The sequence below is a fragment of the Fundulus heteroclitus genome, unplaced genomic scaffold, assembly GCF_011125445.2.
Source record: "Fundulus heteroclitus isolate FHET01 unplaced genomic scaffold, MU-UCD_Fhet_4.1 scaffold_119, whole genome shotgun sequence".
NCBI lineage: Eukaryota > Metazoa > Chordata > Actinopteri > Cyprinodontiformes > Fundulidae > Fundulus > Fundulus heteroclitus.
Window position 1 is genome coordinate 245026 of NW_023396531.1, and position 18999 is coordinate 264024.

General features: G+C 43.2%; 2 long non-coding RNA genes across 2 annotated transcripts; both read left to right on the forward strand.

The window, feature by feature from the left end:
- The first annotated feature begins 4753 nt into the window (after positions 1-4753).
- LOC118558275 lies at positions 4754-4972 on the forward strand. The gene is made up of 2 exons (XR_004928275.1): positions 4754-4807; positions 4880-4972. It is a non-coding gene; the product is annotated as an uncharacterized LOC118558275 (long non-coding RNA).
- Positions 4973-9803: 4831 nt separating this feature from the next.
- Positions 9804-10022, forward strand: LOC118558274. Its single transcript, XR_004928274.1, has 2 exons — positions 9804-9857; positions 9930-10022. It is a non-coding gene; the product is annotated as an uncharacterized LOC118558274 (long non-coding RNA).
- The last annotated feature ends 8977 nt before the right edge of the window (positions 10023-18999 follow it).

Sequence of the window (18999 nt, forward strand, 5' to 3'; positions counted from 1 at the left end):
CTCCACAGGTGTTCGTGGTTAACAGGTGGGCGGAGTGCACACACCTGCAGACACTCCAGCAGCACCAGGCCGCACTATAAGAACCGTGCTCGAACAGAGGGAGGATGCCAGAGTGTTACCTTGTCGCGTGCACTCGTGTCTTTGGAACCCTTCTCTCGTGTGACTCTGCGCTGTGAAGACCAGGCTCCCGAATCCACAACCGCTCAGATCCTGCTCTGGCGATCTCCTCCTCAAACTCCCTTGGTGGTACCAAGTTGGGTGCGAGCTTCCCCCCCCGGATTCACCCTGGTTCCTTCCTCTGTTCATCCTGGATCCCTGGACCCGGCGGTGCTGCTCGGACCCCATCCGCCTCTGCCCACAGTTCTCCCGGACGCCTGTCACCACCTCCGCAGGACGGGCTGAGTCCACACCACTACCTCCCTGGTTCGGTTCCCGTGCTCTGTGGTAGGCTTACGACTCCCCGTAACGTTTCCTTAGCTTCTCCCTCAATTAACCGTGTCTCCCTCTCCTTCAGACTGACCCTGTCTCCAGACTTCGGTTCCCCGCTGCTTCCCTGATCTGCGGCGACAGATCTTCCTCGTGATCCCGCGTCTCTGTTAAATAAAACTCTTGTGATCTGACCTGTTTCCCCTGAGTGTTTCTGCATGTGGGCCAAACATTTAAAGCCGAACATGACACATACAGCTTGATTTTATTTACGGTATTAAAATATAGCCAAAAGGCACTTTTTTCCCTCTTCGTGTTTTTCCGCTCCTGCGGTCTCTCTCTCTGAGTCTGAGAGGTTGTTTGTGTGTTGAGTGGAGAGAGAGCTGAGTGGGTGGGCAAGGCTGAGCCTGCGTGCTGATTGGCTGGCGCCGCTGAGCCATGTACGAGAGGGGAGGGGGAGCAGCATAGAGCCGTGACACAGAGACAGAGAGACTTTGGGGAAGCTGCTGCAGTCAGCGCGCGGTAACTATATATTTAGTTACTCTATATCTTCAACTATATATTTAGTTACTCTAATACTAAATATTTTTCACACAAATATTTTCTGAAAAATAACTTCTGCCTGTATTTTTATGGTCAGAGTGTCAGTTTTGGGCCCCATCTCTATCCTGAGCCCGGGACAATTGACCCATTTGTCCCCCCCTGTCAGCGGGCGTGATAACAACACATACGTACGCAGGCTTGCTTTTTCTTGCTATTTTTACACATAACTATGATCTTTCTTTGTTAAAATAGGTTGACTCGGTAAATGCAAACGCATATATTTCAAAAGCTCAATGACAGCGCAATAAACATGCTCAGCATAAGAAGTCTGATCAGATGTCTATTGTCAGTCATTGTTCGAGTCACATGCAGTTTAACGCTCTGGTACCATAAGGATCCATTGTGTTATCTTGCAGATGTTATTTCATCGTAATGTGACAAACTGCAACTCCCAGCATGCCTTACAGCTGGGACTACAACTTCTTGTACCGGCCTGTGGTTCAGACAACAGCTGAGGTTGGGGCTGCCCATGGAATTAATTACACCCTGAACCTATAACCCAGCCTGCGCATGGTTGCTTGTTGAGAAGACCATTCAGCTGGATTTTCTGCATGTTCCCAACATGTGGTGGGCCCGTGATTGGATTCTTGGCAGGACCAAGTTTTGCCGCAGCACTTTTATTTCATAGAGCATGAGACTCTAATTCATTAATTCAGCCCCAAAAGATAATACTGGAAAATCCCGCATCTCCCAGTGAACCAATGAGGTCCATCCTTATTGCTTTAGCCAGGTAATCATCGGACCAGTTGTTGAGCAGCAGCCACCCTAATGAAGCGAGACGTTCACAGCAGCTCCAGGAGCCTACCGTTGTAATGATCAGAGGCAAGGGACCCAGAATTCAGCCAGACCAGCAGAGGTTTCTTTAAAAAGAAGGATTTTAATAACATAAATCAAAAACGGAGACAAAATCCCAAAAAACCTGTTGTAACAAAAATGGCAGAAAAACAAACAGTCCAGTTGTGCAGGCAGGGCAGGAACAGACAGAACAGGATGGCTCAGGTTACTGGAGACACAGGGGGTCAAAAATCCAAAAGCAAATCAAAAACAGAATCTTGCAGGAGGAGACTCACCCATAACTCAACAAGACGACCTGGCACTGATGTCTGGTCTCAACTGTTTATATGGAGGAGGAAGCAGGTGAAACCGGTCAGAGATGATTGCAACAAGGGTGGAGTAAGGCAGGTGTGCAGAGTGGGTAATTAGACCAGACATCAGTGCAGAGGATCAAGACAAGAAATAAATAAAAAACCAAAGCTAAAAAGCTGACAGGACAAGTGGACAGAAACTACACCAAACTTACTAAGAAACAAAATCACTCTAAAGTAAAAACCTAAAACAGAAAATAAAGCTTAGACTAAAACAGATGACAAAACCGGATAACCTAACAGTAAATAAAAACCCAGACAGGACAAAAACTCAAAGCAAGCAGAGAACCTAAAGCAGGAGAGGAAAATGACTCAAAAATAAAACCAGAACACAAACCAGAATATTACAACCGTAGCAGATCTCAGCCCTAGACAGAACCATGCTCTGCCACACAGCACACCAGAGGACAACGCCTTCCCCTTCCTCACCAAAAGCGGGCACCATCAATCCTCCATCAGGAAGCAACCACAGTAAAAATAAATCTCTTTTCCTTTATACACCTAGAAGGTGATATTTGTGCCTAGGCAGAATCTTAACAGGAATAGAGTTAATGCTTAAGTACTCCAAAGGGAGCTTTGTTGAACTTTGGTGAATATTTCTAATGTTTGGGAGTGAATCTACATTATAATCTCTTATTTGTATTGTGTTTGATTTGCTTTTGTGAGAAAGAGCCTGGCCAAACAGCTCAGAGCTAACCCCCCTCCTTCCTAAAGATAGGAGCATTTAACATGTGACTATGTTAAGTTGTAGAAGTATGAGTGTACACCAGGGGGCACTGCTGTCCCAAGATCCCTAACTGGAGAGTCACATTAGTTAATGATGTGCCTGTAATGAAAGATTGTCTTCAGGTACAATTGTGATTTATTCAAGAAACTGCAATAGATAAAACACAACATACTCCTTTCTCTGCCTGCTCTTCTCTTTGGTTTTTAAAGCTTCCCACGGATTCTGTTGAAGCTCTTTTGTGTCAGTGAGTAACCGCCCTCCCTCTCAGCTAGTGAGTTAACCATATGTCATCACTTGATGCAATCTTGCGCATGGCAAAGGAATAGCCTAAGCTACGGGGTGTTTGCATTAGTTTATTATCTGGGCTAAAGTTATTTTGAGGCTCTTAGCTGCATGCTATTGTGAAGTCACTCGTTGCTAATGAGCTACATAGACATCATATACGTAGACGCCCCGTCGTCGGGTGAGAGGCGTGCCGACAGAGAGGCCATCTTAGGTCAGACCAAGCTGCAGTCAGACCGAATACACGTCAATTTAGGAAAATGTACTTTATGTTTTGAGACACTCTGAATCCGGTGAATTCTCAATCGATTTCCAGATAAATTAGCTGACTGAAAACGTCACCCTTTTAGGGTCTACATGAGATCAATTGGTTGAATTAAATTATTGTCTAACTTAATTCATAATTTTGATTTTGTTTTGAAAGTTAGCAAACTTCCAGAGCTCCGTCCGAGGATGCCCAATTTTTGCTCTGCTTATGGGTGCGCAAACAAAAGCACACTACAAATCCTGGGGAATTACCTTCCATAAGTAAGATTGTCTGATCGATAATCCTCATGTTTTACAGTTACAGTTTTTCCGGGCATAAACACAATATGTGCTAATGGGTAGCAGGGATGGAAGCAGAGAGAAGTACATTAAACGCCCTGATTTCTGAGAGATGTGACTGAGGATATATATATTGTTTATTTTTTTTATATCCATCCATCCATCCATTTTCCAAACCGCTTTATCCCTCATGGGGTCACGGGGGTGCTGGTGCCTATCTCCAGCGTTCACTGGGCGAGAGGCGGGGTACACCCTGGACAGGTCGCCAGTCTGTCGCAGGGCAACACAGAGACAAACAGGACAAACAACCATTCACGCACACACTCACACCTAAGGACAATTTAGGGAAGCCAATTAACCTAACAGTCATGTTTTTGGTCTGTGGGAGGAAGCCGGAGTACCCGGAGAGAACCCACGCATGCACAGGGAGAACATGCAAACTCCATGCAGAAAGACCCAGGGGTGTACTCGAACCCAGGACCTTCTTGCTGCAAGGCAACAGCCTTTTTATATATATATATATATATATATATATATATATATATATATATATATATATATATATATATATATATATATATATTGTTTATGTCAGGATTCTCTGTGTTGGCTGCTAACTCTACTCCGCAGGTGTGCCTAGTTGGCTGAGGAGGCGTGGTCCACACCTGCAGCTCGTTGCAGGCGGCTTCCTCTGGCTTCTTAAGCAGAGCACTGGCAGATGGAAGACGCCGGAGCCTTAACCAGTCGTGATTTTGGTGCTTGGATGCACTCACCTGTCTTGACGCCTCGTCCGAAGAAAACAGACCAGCAGACCTGTCGGCTCAGATTTTGCTCTGGCGCTCCCCTCATACTTCCTGGAAATTACCCAGCGAGGGCTGAGATCCCCCTTTCCCGGGTTCTGTCGGTTCTGTGCTCACTCTGGTCAATCCATCTGTCAACCGCTGCCGATGAGGTCATCTCGGATTCCTCACCAGCTACATCTGCCGCCCTCAGCCACTAGCCACCTATCTCCATCAGAGTAGTCACATAGAGATCTCCTGACGCTACTTCTTCCCGGTTAGGTCCGCCCTGCCTAATGGTAAGCAGCGCAACTCTTAGTTGGTTTTTCTGGCTTTCATTATGAAGAACTCACGTGCTCTCTCTCTTACAGTCTCTCCAGCCTTGACGTTCTGACCCAGCCGTGTACCAGTAGTCCGTCCATAAACCTGCTTATTTTTCCTTTAATAAAAGAACTTAAAACTGCGTTTTGCCTCCCGTTCGTATCTGCATGTGGGCTCGTCATCTGAAAACCATGACAGAAGAAGGCTCCGGCCACCAAAGTCCAGCGGATACGTTCGGGCGGCAGTTAGCCGCACATCAAGAACAGATGCAGACGTTAGGTTTTGCTGTGAATTCCACTCAGGAACAACTTCAGAGGTTAGCCGCGCAGGTTAGCCTACTAGTGGACACAGTTACTTCCGCGAAGACGTCACTTGTCACTCAAGGTCTCGCAACCCCGCCTTCTGACGCTCCGAGCATGGAGAATCAGGCTTGGACTCCATCACTTGAGGGCGCGTCACCTTCTCCGGACAAATTCTCCGGTGACGACGGAAGTTGCGGAGGTTTTCTTTTCCAGTGCAACCTGGTGTTCAACCGTTCACCCCAGACTTTCGCCTCTGATGAGGTAAGGATATCTTACGTTTTACGCCTGTTAACGGGTAGGGCTCTTAGGTGGGCTGAGGCTAGATTCCCTGATTGTCAGTCATTTGGGACAACTTTTCAGGATTTCATTACTGAATTTAAGACAATTTTTGCACCGGAGTTGGATTCGGCACAACAGTCTCGACATCTCCTCACCTTGAAACAGCGCGGTCGTCGAGTTTCGGATTTTTCTGTGGAGTTTCGTACATTTGCTGCGGTTGCAGGTTGGCAGCCGAGACCGTTAAAGGCAGCTTTCTTTCAGGCTCTAGACGAGTCATTAAAGGACGAATTAGCTCGGGTAGAGGAACCAGAGGACTTTGAGGAGTTTGTCGCGCTAGCTATTCGCTTGGACTCTCGGTTACGCAGCCGAAATCGGGTTAAGTCCAACCTTGCCTTGCAACCATCTACCTCCACAGCTTCTTTTCCTATCAGGAGGGAACCCCGTTCCTTTACACCTCCTCCCGAACCCATGCAGTTGGGGCAGGTGGGTCTCTCCAAGAAGGAACGTCAGCAGCGATTCTCAGAGAACTTATGTCTTTATTGTGGAGGTGATGGTCATTTCCTCAGAGATTGTCCTGTTCGGCCAAAAGATCGAGTCCGCCACTCTTAACGGGGGGATCGGTGGACAAGTTGGGATCTATTCCCCGGGAGACTGTTAAGGTTTCATCTGGTTCTCGTTGTTGTCTACCTCTTACTTTGATATTTGACCAGGAGAGTTTTGATGTTTCGGCTCTAGTAGATTCAGGTTCTGATTTTAATCTTATTGATCAAGCGGTTGTGGACCAGCTTCGTGTACCTGTGGATCATTTACCCAAACCACTCCAGGTCTCGTCATTGGATGGGCAAAATTTGACCCTTATTACTCATCGCACACGACCTTTGGAGGTGATAGTTTCCGGCAACCATCGAGAACAACTTTCTTTTTTTGTCTTCCCGGTTAAGCGTTCACCTGTGGTTTTGGGTATAGCTTGGTTAAGGGTCCATAATCCGCAGTTCAATTGGGCTGAGTCCCGATTAGAGTCATGGTCACCTTCTTGTCATTCCCGTTGCTTGCAGTCTGCTCGACCCGTAGTGGTCTCCTCTTCCCTAACTAATTCCGGAGACGTTATTGATCTGTCTCGCGTTCCTGAGGATTACCACGACTTGCAGCAGGTCTTTAGTAAGACTCAGGCGTGTTCTCTGCCCCCACATCGCCCATACGATTGTGCGATTGACCTGTTACCTGGGGCCCCTTTACCGGCGAGTCGACTCTATAACATCTCCAGGTCAGAACGTCAATCGTTGGAGAAGTACATTGGTGAGTCTTTGGCTACGGGGTTAATTCGTCCTTCTTCTTCCCCATTAGGGGCTGGGTTCTTTTTTGTGGGAAAGAAGGACGGAACCCTTCGACCCTGTATTGATTATCGAGGGCTTAACCAGATAACGGTCAAGAATAAATACCCACTTCCTCTATTATCATCAGCCTTTGAGCCAGTCCAGAATGCCAAAGTTTTCGCTAAGCTCGATTTGCGCAACGCTTATCATTTGGTTCGGGTGAGACAGGGGGATGAGTGGAAGACAGCTTTTAAGACTCCGTTAGGTCACTTTGAGTACCTAGTAATGCCTTTTGGCTTGTGTAATGCCCCAGCAGTGTTTCAGGCATTAGTGAACGATGTCCTGCGGGATTTTTTGAATGTTTTTGTGTTCGTCTATTTAGACGATATCCTGATTTACTCTCGTGACCTAGATCAACACAAACAACATGTTAGGCTTGTTCTCCAGCGGTTGCTAGAGAATCGCCTGTTTGTAAAAGCCGAAAAATGCGATTTTCACCAGACTTCAGTTTCTTTTCTCGGTCTTATTTTGGAGGGGGGGCAAGTAAGATCAGACCCAGAAAAGATTAGAGCGGTAACAGAGTGGCCAGTTCCTGAGTCACGTAAACAGCTTCAACGGTTCCTAGGGTTCGCTAATTTCTATAGGCGATTTATCAGGAACTATAGTCAAATAGCTTCCCCGTTACATGCTCTTACCTCCACCAAGGTTCCTTTTTTCTGGAGTCCTGAAGCCGATGAGGCGTTTAAGACCCTTAAATCCCGTTTTTCCCAGGCTCCTATACTAGTTCACCCTGATCCTTCCAGACAATTCACACTTGAAATAGATGCTTCCAACACCGGTGTAGGAGCGGTCCTCTCCCAACAGTCTGAGACAGATAATAAACTTCACCCTTGTGCATTTTTCTCCCGTCGTTTGTCCCCTGCTGAACAGAATTATGATGTAGGCGATCGGGAATTATTAGCTATTAAGTTAGCCTTGGAGGAGTGGCGGCACTGGCTAGAGGGATCCGAGCAGCCCATCATAATTTGGACAGATCACAAAAACCTCTCCTATCTGCAGACAGCCCGCAGACTCAACTCTAGGCAAGCCCGTTGGTCATTATTCTTCTCACGATTCAACCTCACCATAACCTACAGACCAGGCTCTCGAAACATTAAACCCGATGCGCTTTCTCGTCAGTTTGCTCAAGTGGAACAAGAGAAACAACCGGATTTAATTCTTCCTCCATCATGCACAGTTGGAGCTTTGCATTGGGACCTAGAGGACAGGATTAATCAGGCCCTGTTATTAGATCCGGATCCTGGTACGGGCCCACCGGGATTAAAGTATGTTCCCCGATCTGTTCGTCCTGAGGTTTTACGGTGGGTTCACGATGCCAAGTTTTCCGCCCATCCGGGCATTTATAGAACCCAGTCTCAGGTGTCTCGGCGATTCTGGTGGCCATCGTGGACCAAGGACGTCAGAGACTACGTTTTAGCCTGTCCTGTCTGCGCCCAAAACAAGTCGTCTAACCAGCCGCCTTCTGGGTTATTGAATCCGCTTCCGATTCCCAAACGTCCATGGTCTCACATAGCTGTTGATTTCGTTACTGGACTCCCTGTTTCCCAAGGCATGTCAACTATCTTAACTGTGGTTGACCGTTTTTCCAAGTCCTGTCATCTCATACCCATCCGTAAGCTACCTAACGCTCTCCAGACTGCCCAACTCCTCATTAAACATGTTTTCAAGCTCCATGGAATTCCTGTTGACATTCTCTCTGACCGGGGTCCCCAGTTTGTTTCTCAGGTCTGGCGGCACTTTTGCTCTGCTCTGGGTGCCCGTTACACGCTCACCTCCGGATACCATCCTCAAACCAACGGTCAGACTGAACGAATGAATCAACAATTAGAAACCACCCTCCGTTGCCTCACGTCATCTACTCCTTCCGACTGGAACAAGTTTTTGCCTTGGGTAGAGTATGCTCTGAACTCTCATATCACCTCAGCCACGGGACGTTCACCTTTTGAAGTTGCATTAGGATATCAACCACCACTCCTACCTTCAGACGAACTCAGGATTCCCTTCACATCCGTTAACGATTATATTGCTCGCTGCCAGAAAATATGGAAAGAGACAGTTACAGCCCTCACTCGCACCGCAGAGCGGAGCAAGAGGTTTGCCGACCAGCACCGCAGACCAGCTCCCCATTATCGCCCCGGTCAGAGGGTTTGGTTATCATCCAGAGATGTTTTGACTAATCCATCCGCCAAGAAACTTGCTCCCCGGTTTACAGGTCCCTATGAAATAGAAACAGTCATCAACCCCACCACTGTCCGCTTACGTCTTCCTCCTCACTCTCGTGTTCATCCCACTTTTCACGTATCCCAGATTAAGCCTGTTTTGGACAATGATTCTTACCCTCCTTCCGGACCCCCTCCACCCTCCCAGGACAGTCAGAGTTCTCGCGTCTCCAGGATTGTAGATGTCCGTCGACGTGGAAGGGGTTACCAATACCTCGTGGATTGGGTGGGTCGCAGCTCGGAGGATCGCTCATGGGTATCTGCAGCCACCATCGCCAATGAGGAATTGATCCGAGACTTTTGGTCTACTCAACCCAGCACATCTTCGTCTGGGCCGCCAGGAGGCGGCCGTTGAGGGGGGGGGTAGTGTCAGGATTCTCTGTGTTGGCTGCTAACTCTACTCCGCAGGTGTGCCTAGTTGGCTGAGGAGGCGTGGTCCACACCTGCAGCTCGTTGCAGGCGGCTTCCTCTGGCTTCTTAAGCAGAGCACTGGCAGATGGAAGACGCCGGAGCCTTAACCAGTCGTGATTTTGGTGCTTGGATGCACTCACCTGTCTTGACGCCTCGTCCGAAGAAACAGACCAGCAGACCTGTCGGCTCAGATTTTGCTCTGGCGCTCCCCTCATACTTCCTGGAAATTACCCAGCGAGGGCTGAGATCCCCCTTTCCCGGGTTCTGTCGGTTCTGTGCTCACTCTGGTCAATCCATCTGTCAACCGCTGCCGATGAGGTCATCTCGGATTCCTCACCAGCTACATCTGCCGCCCTCAGCCACTAGCCACCTATCTCCATCAGAGTAGTCACATAGAGATCTCCTGACGCTACTTCTTCCCGGTTAGGTCCGCCCTGCCTAATGGTAAGCAGCGCAACTCTTAGTTGGTTTTTCTGGCTTTCATTATGAAGAACTCACGTGCTCTCTCTCTTACAGTCTCTCCAGCCTTGACGTTCTGACCCAGCCGTGTACCAGTAGTCCGTCCATAAACCTGCTTATTTTTCCTTTAATAAAAGAACTTAAAACTGCGTTTTGCCTCCCGTTCGTATCTGCATGTGGGCTCGTCATCTGAAAACCATGACAGTTTATAATAATATAAACAATAATATATATTGTTTTTGCTGTGATTTTGTAATCTCTTTGTTTCTAAGATGCATTATTAATTTTTTGTTTATTTTCTTTTCCCTCCGCATTGCGGTTTGTATTATATAATTTTTAAATGCTGTTATTGGCACCTCTGCTCTCACTTGTCTGTATATAGTTTTGCTCCTAGGTAGATAAGTGCTGTTGTCGTCACATACTCTTAAAAAGTGTCAGATGGTCACTAATGAGTATCTGTGTTTTGTACAATTTAAAGTGTCATTTGTAAATGTATTTACACATGAAGTAGGAAGCTACCCTGTTGGATCTGACTGATGATAAAAGGGATTGCAATGAGTAGTCTATGAATATATATATATATATATATATATATATATATTTATTTATTTATTTATATATTTTTTTTTTTTTTTTTGAAGCAGACTCGTAGAAGCAGACTCAGATGATGTTATCTAGCTCTCTCCCTTTCCTCTCCTCTTTGTGTTTCACCTTTTTTCCCTTCTTTGCATTTTGTCTCATTTGTTTCTCTCCTTTTTTACCTTCCCGTTTCAGTGTCTATTGAACATGAAATAGTCCCAATATAAAATCCAATAAAGCTTCCTGCATATATAAATCAAACAGAGCATTATGGCAAAAGCAGTGAGGCTACACTTGTGAAAGTAAAATCTTTTGGGCTCTTTTCGGCATTAACACAGCAATTCTTAATGCCACATTGCCAGACAGGACAGAAAAAAACATCTCAAACACACTGCAGTTTTGTGGGACCTCTAGTGAAAATCAAATGAAATAAGGCAAGATACCTGGAAGAGAATAGGGGATTTCTACAAATCTCATTCATCCTTTAGTGTAATTTTCAGATGTCAGAAGATACCAGATTCATCTGTTTGAACAATTATACAAAAGTATATACAGCCTGGGGATGTCCAGTCATCATGCTGTTCAAAAAGGAGGTAGATGAGTAATGACAATATGCCACAATTAAAATGTAAATAAATTAGCTTTTTATCCATATTACTTAATCTAATGTGTAAATCTGGTGTCTGATGTTTCTGCCAGTCAGGTCAAACTTTTTCCCATTGTTGGACAATAAAGTTATCTATATTCTATTCAAAATGTGAAGATACTGAGAAAACAAAATACATCTATCTCTTCTAATTCTGGGTTTTAGCTAATAGAAATGAAGTATTGTGTCTTTGTATGTGGTGTAATGTGCTGACTAAGCCGAGGACCCGATGTTCAGCCTAATAAGGTGTTTTAAAAAGTTGATTTAATAAATAAAGCAAGCCCTTGTGCAGGCAATGGTGGCCCTGGTGAGGGGCTCACATGCACACTCTGCACTTTGAATGTCTTGTTACTGAAAAGTGCTATATAAATACCTTGCCTTACCTCTGATAAAATCAATACATCAAAGTAAAGATATTTAGGTTCCAAATAAGTTTCTGTAGTGTACTAGTTAACACTTTTAAAAATTTATATTAATGAAATTTAAATTTTTTTGATACACTAGCTAAATTATTCAAGAAGAGACATACCTAGTTGTAAAATCTTTCCATAACATGGTAGGTGCTTAAATTAAGTATACAACATAAGAATCTCACCGAACGCTCATGAGGGGACGGTTTAGGCAGTTCATGTTCCAGTAGTGTATCCTTTGACTTGTGACCTTTGCTGATCCACTTTTTAAGTGTTGGTAAGGAATGAAAATGAAACACTCTCCCTGCTTTCCAACCTCTTATTGCAACACATAAGACTCTCTTTTTGATCCCAATTTGTTTTTCTAAGGAAATTACTCCATTAGACCCCAGCAGCGCTGTCCCATTAAACTGAGGCTGAAGATGCAGTATCACTCTGACAGCTAACTGACAGGCAGTCTTAAGAAAAAAACAAGATGAGCCAACAGATGGAAAGAACAACAGATGACGAAACATGCAACAGTGTAGAAGCAGAACTATTAGGGAAAGATTTTAAAAATGAAAGGAGAGATGTAGAGGGCAAGAAAGGAACCAAGAGAAAAAGGTGAAAGCAGGAGGGGAAAAAGTAGGCCTTTTTCAGAACGTCCCCAGGGTGTGGCTGTATCAAGTCAATCTTCAGGGCTAATTCGTGTCAAGGTTTGAATCCTATCTCCTTGAGAGGTAAGCAGAAGGTTGATAAAAATTGAAGTGGAATTGCAGTTGAATGCACAAGAGAATTGATGGCACAACAATGGGGTGAGGGTGAGGAGCCTGAGCACCCTGCCCCTCCCTTTGATGATCTCCTTATCCACTTCTCCAATATCTCTGACCTTGGGCAATATTACTTGCTGTAATATTGCCAGGACTTTTGCAGGGAAATTTCTTCCTGTGTTTAAGAGGGAACTTCTTTCACATATGATAAAACCAAATCCCTATCATAAAGATGCTGGGAGTCTTAAATGAACCCAAAGCAAGAACAATTTTATTTACATTATCAGTAAAACATATTTGAAATCATATCAGATTTTCACACTGAAGTTTCTGGATCCCTAGGAACTTGTACTTACACAATGAAATCATGCTCGCAATGGCTTCCCACTTAGTATTATTTTGATTCTTTGTCAGGAACCAGAGACAGATGGACCCAGTATTCAGCCAGACAAGAGAGGTTTTAAGCAAAAAACGGGATTTAATAATAAAACAGGGACAGGCAGACTCAATGATCAGAAGGGCAGTCCAAAATCCGGCACACTAAAGGCAGTCTAAAATAGGTAGAAGTACAGACAAGGATAAGGCAAACTCAGAATATCACAAGGCAGGTCCAGGTCAGAAAAACAGGTAAGCAATCATACCGGGCAAGAAAATCAGGTTTAGGGATCAGGCTGGCTCAGAGTCAAAAAGGCAATCGCGTCGGTATCAACAGGGCTATCAGTAATACAACGCTGGATAAGACTCACCAAGTGGTTTGAATTGATCTGGCAGATTGCAGAGGTTTGTGACAGGACTATATAGGGGAGTGAGCAGGTGAACAGGAGTGAAGACTAATTACTGACATGGGTGGAGCTTATCAGGAACAAGGAAGTGACTGGAAGAAAACTGACACTGATTGGATGGTGACTGGAGAAGAGGAGTGACTGGGTGTTGTCTACGAGGTGAGCTGGCAGATAGCTGGCAGGTGAACCGAGTGACTGATTAAAGGGTGGATACAGAGAAGTAAACAGAGCAGGCCAAGTGAAGTGATAATAAACAAAATCAAACCACAATAAAATCCAAACTAGACCATAACCCAAAACAGAACCAAAACCTAACACTAAACAGAACACAAGCTATAACAGAAACCAAACAAGAAAGAACCCGAAACCAAAACTGAGCTTTAAAGCTGGAGAGTTTAACTAATAGATCAAAATAAACAAACAGTCAAAACAAAAACCCAGATCCTGACATTCTTCTATAATAGCCCACTTTAACCCCTCGGAATGGATTGGTTGTTGGTTAGCAATATTACATTCAGTCTATTCGTAACAGCCCCAATTCTATTTTGAAAATGCACAGTTAACATTTTATTCAAACTTCTAAATTAAACACTAAAAGAAAACTAAGATGGACAAGGTAATGTGAATGGAATAACACTATATACTGTGCACAGAGTATACAATGTCACAAGAGGCCCTGATTAATTTTGATGCTGTTTTGTTCAACGTGCATGTTTTTATGTGAAGTTGTTTGACTTGTATTTGGTTGTATGTTGATGGGCTTTTTGCTTCTTTCAATTGTTTGAAAATTATCTTGTTGGACTCCTGATTAGCTGATTCTTTAAAATCAGATAATGAGACGGATTGAAACAGCGTACATTTGAGTACCTTGGAACAGTGACGTGCAGTCAGGGGAGGCAAGTGAGGTCAGGCCTCACTTGTCATCATAGAAAGAAAGAAAATATATAATAATGATAACATAATATAAATTGTGATTCACTCGGTCATTTGTAATAAAAGTTATTTTTTTTATCTAATTTGCTCAGTTTTTTATGATATTCTCTTTAAAATCCCGGACTTTTCGCTATTTTTCATGTAAATCCTTGGTGGCGCTTGATAGTGAAGCCGGTGAGGCCGCAGCAAGTTTGGCCTCCCCTGGGATTGCACAATCCCATGTTGACTGCGCTGGCTTCCATTCTGTGAATGCATCTTCCTGATCAAAAATTCAATTGTTCAAACAGTTATGACCTGATTTTCTACAATTTATTATAAGTGGATTACGAATTGTGTTTTGGTCATCAAACTGTGTTCAGGTAACTTGTTTTCGTGCGCTGCTGGGCGATCATAACCGGCAAAGAACTGGTTGTAGGTGAGGCCGGCAGTTCCTTGGCCTCTAGGCAGGGGGCGCTCAAGGAGAACCGCTCGTGATCCCAAAACTGTAGAGTCACAGCAAGTTATGGATGTATTATTAGCGAATTATGCTAAACAACTAAAGCACTAAAAAGACTAAACACACAGCCGGAACAGCACTGATAAAGGAAGGCTTTCCTCCCTGGCAGTGAGCTCCATTGAGACTGAGAGAGTTTTAAAACTGAAGATAGATAAAGAGATCTTTTACCGGAAAGTGACCGATATTTTTGTGTAGAAAGAGCGCTGCATGGACTTAATTTATAAGTAGAGGTAAGACAGTGATAATTATTCATGTTTTGTTTTCGTAATGAAATGTGCGTAATGTGTGTTATATTTTTTTAGAATGTGTTACAAATTCAGAAATCCATCATAACTCATAAACTGTTACCAATCAAATAACAAATAATTTTGTTTTATTTTTTTCCATCAAAGAATCTGTCATGATTTGTCTTCATGAACCCGGACAGAGTGGAGGTTGCAGACGACCCGGCGACCAGGAACAAACTGAGCAGAGTATTTAAAGATGGGTGAGCAGGTGGAGCCAGTCACAGGTGATTGCAGCCTAACAGGTGATCCTGATCAGGCTGCGCTGGGAAGGAGGAGGCAGGAACTGCTGAAAATGCAGCCACCAGGCTGCATCATGACAGAATCAATATTTTTTCCATGTCTCTTGGTTATTTGGTTTGGCTCAATCAGTCTCCTTCAGCACTTTGCAATGAGTCTACTCTGTAGAGTGTATATATTTGTAAATCTGACTCTGATGACGTCAGTGCCTCACCAGCTATGAACCCTACCGCACGTTACTGCCTTGGAAGGTTCTACCTTTGTGTAGGTTTTGTTTTAAGTTTTTAGCAAGTTTTGTGGTGATATTCCCAAATATATCGCCCCCCTGCTAAGAATCAATTCAACTGCCAGCCCAGTTCATACATGTTTGCAAACATGCTACTGGTTTTACAAGTACTTGGTCTGATTGAGAATTATTTACACTGTCTCTCAATTGCTAATGTCTAGTTGCACAACTAGACACGCAGTGTTTGTTGTACAGTTGTTTAACTTGAAGATAATAATTTTTGCTAATGATTATCTGTACACTTTAACTTTTCTGGGAATGTCTGTTTAATACATTAACAGAATTGCACAGTATTTATTTCTTTTTTACAACAATCTGTAAACTGACTGCTACCTGCCTTTTTGACTTGAGCATCAACTAACTTGAACATTTCATTTTTTATTAATGACTATTTACACACCCTTCAGAGAACGACTGTCTGATACGTTCATGCAATTGCACAATAATCTACATTGTTCTGGAAAAACAGATGGCATCTGACTTTTTTACTCAAACATTTTCAGATGCTAAGGACTATTTGCATGCTTTTAGCTTCTCAGTAAGTGTTGGTCCTTTCAACTAGTTCAACATTATGTCTTGTTTTTGTCTGTGTGTTATCTGTGAATCTGTGTGAATTCTGAGACGGTTTCTCACCAAAATTTCATTAGGGTGACATAATGACAATAAAGATTCTTGATATGACAATTTTATATTGCAGGTCAGATAGTTTATACTGATAGTAACTTTACAGAACATCGCTTCCAAAAAAATCTAAACAAACCCTTTAAGATTCATGTGCACAAATATTTTCACTCACCGTGCTCTTTTATTGACCCAAACTTAGTTTCAGTGTGTTGATTTCGGTCACCCCCTGTTGTGCACATTAACTAATAACTTTCCTCAAGAGTACTTTTACTTCATATCTTATTTGAGTTCAAAGTAATCCAATGTAGAAAATCATCCAATGTTCTGAGCCAAACAAGCTGGCCCCTACCACCTTCCACAGAAAGCTGGTTCAAACAGCTGTTGTGCGGAGATTATCCATCAGTGAAACTGGGGGACATATGGTGAGAACTCCAGGTCAAGGGACCAAGTCACGTTTACTGAGAGGTAACACAACAAGGCGAAGCTTAATGCTTTCACAATCTTTTGACGAGGCCATTTCCTGGGGTCAGAACCCGATGGCCCAAATGTTTTCCTTTATATGTCTACTAATTTTCTCTGCTCGAATTAAGGTAATATAATACATGGCTTAAACCAGAGAGACGTTAAGAGATAGATTATTACTTTTAATCCCTTTAAGAAATGGTATTTTTAATGTTAGGTTGCCTTTTTAGCCATTTTCTTTAGGTAGTTGCTGGTATCCTGAACATTTATGATTGATGTTATTACTAAAGTTAGCTCTTGATCTAATTAGGGACTTGCTCCAATAATAATTCAGTTCTGCAACAGACCAGGGTGTACCCCGCCTCTCGCCCACTGAACGCTGGAGATAAGCATCAGCACCCCTCACGACTCCATGAGGAATAAACGAGTCAGAAAATGGATGGATGTAATACTTCAGTTTTAGTTAAAGCATAAATTTATGATTCTTAAACAAGTAAAATATTTTATAAATATATACTTCTCATAATTTCTACTTTAGGATGTGTAATAAAATAACATATAGGTCAGTGAGCAAGAAAAACAGGCAACCCTTTATATTAACTTGGATACATTTGAGACTGAGAAATCATATTTCATGACCATGATAAAATGTAATATACAATAATATTAATATACTTGTTAATCTCAGTTCAACAGTTGTCTGAACTGATATTTAAAACTTTTTTTTACCATTCACAGCTCTCCAACATAGATCAAGCTAATTAAGGTTATTTGTCACCTTCCTTCCCAAAAATAATTTATTTATGAAACTGTTTTATTATGTAATCCCAATACATCTGTGGTGTTGACTGATTTCCTCTGTTTGAAAACAGATGGAAATGTGTGTGAAATTATCAGACAGTCTCATGTTTTTCTTGTTGAGAGGGGCAGATTAAGAGATTTGCCATTCAGTGTTTAAGCCAACAACTGTCAAAACAGCAGGCAGGAAAAGCCAGGTCTTTTCTTCAGAACAGCTTTAACCAAGAATACATAAACACAGATCTGAGATCTGTGAGTAGCCATATTTATAAGAGATGGATTTTAGTTTGTGTGAAAGTCAACACAGTTGTTTCAGGCCATTCGGTGTCACTCAATGCTAAAGGGTGGTTTAGGTTTTGTGATTTGTCCCCAGTTTGTTAAGATGAACAGAGTGTGTTTGGAAGGCTTTTTTCAGTGAAAAGTTTAGTGTGAGGTACATGTGCAGCCTGGAGTCTAACGATTTATCGCAAACTTAAATGCCTTTATACGAACTTTGAACTATTTAGTTGCTGATGTCAAAGCTGTGGCTGGCAGCATCCTCTTTGTTCTGGACATTGTCCTTAATCTTTTTTACTCAAAGCAACACTGTAGTGACCCAACTACCCGCTTACCATTAACATCTTTCCACACCACAAAATGCTCCACAAATAATTTTGATTCATTTTCTGCAGTCCAGGTAAGAACTTATTGATACAATCCACCAAAGGATTGGTCAGCAAAGCTTATGAATGACAAAAACCTTCACCCTCTCAATCTAAAACCCCATCTGAAGCAGGCCAAGGAGATTGAGAGCCAGGACACTATTGATTCACCCCCACACCTTTACCTTCTTAAAGAAGCTCAGGCTACAAAGGACACAGCAGCAGCTTTTGTGTGCTAAAAAGCGTCTGAAAGGTTTCAGGAATGTTGAGGGAAGGGATTGAATGTGTGATTCCATCCAATACTACTTCCAGCAGATGGGCCTAACAGACAACCAAAAAAAGAGCCTTGTTTGGCTGGTTACCCAGCTGCCTGGTTATTTGACTGGCAAAGGTGTTGGTCAGCTATCTTTGTATCTGAAAAAGATCAGTAGGATGTTGAGGAAATAAAATTACCTTTGTATTTTTCAGAACAGGGTATTGGAGGAGTATTCGATGTGGTGATTTTATTGAGGTACGTCCAGACAGAAGAGTGTGAGGCCAAACTTGGTATGTCTGGCTCTAAGTGGATGCGCTAAATGAGGACTCCTGATAATCTGACAGACAGACAGAACAAAAATGGAAAACAATATAGACATGCGAGGCAAGCTAGACAGACTAAATGGATTTTATATAGTGGCTTGCAAAAGTATGCATACCCCTTGAACCTTTCCACATATTGTCACATTAAAACCAGAAGCATAAATTTATTTTATTTTAATTTTTTGTGAAACACCAACAAAAAGTGGTTTATGAAGTAGAAAGAAAATTATACACGATTTATTTACACACACACATATATATATATATATATATATACATATATATATATATATATCCATCCATTTTCCAAACCGCTTCTCCCTCATGGGGTCGCGGGGGGTGCTGGTGCCTATCTCCAGCGTTCACTGGGCGAGAGGCGGGGTTCACCCTGGACAGGTCGCCAGTCTGTCGCAGGGCAACACAGAGAGACAAACAGGACAAACAACCATTCACACACACACTTACACCTAAGGACAATTTGGAGAAGCCAATTAACCTAACAGTCATGTTTTTGGTCTGTGGGAGGAAGCCGGAGTACCCGGAGAGAACCCACGCATGCACAGGGAGAACATGCAAACTCCATGCAGAAAGACCCAGGGGTGTACTCGAACCCAGGAC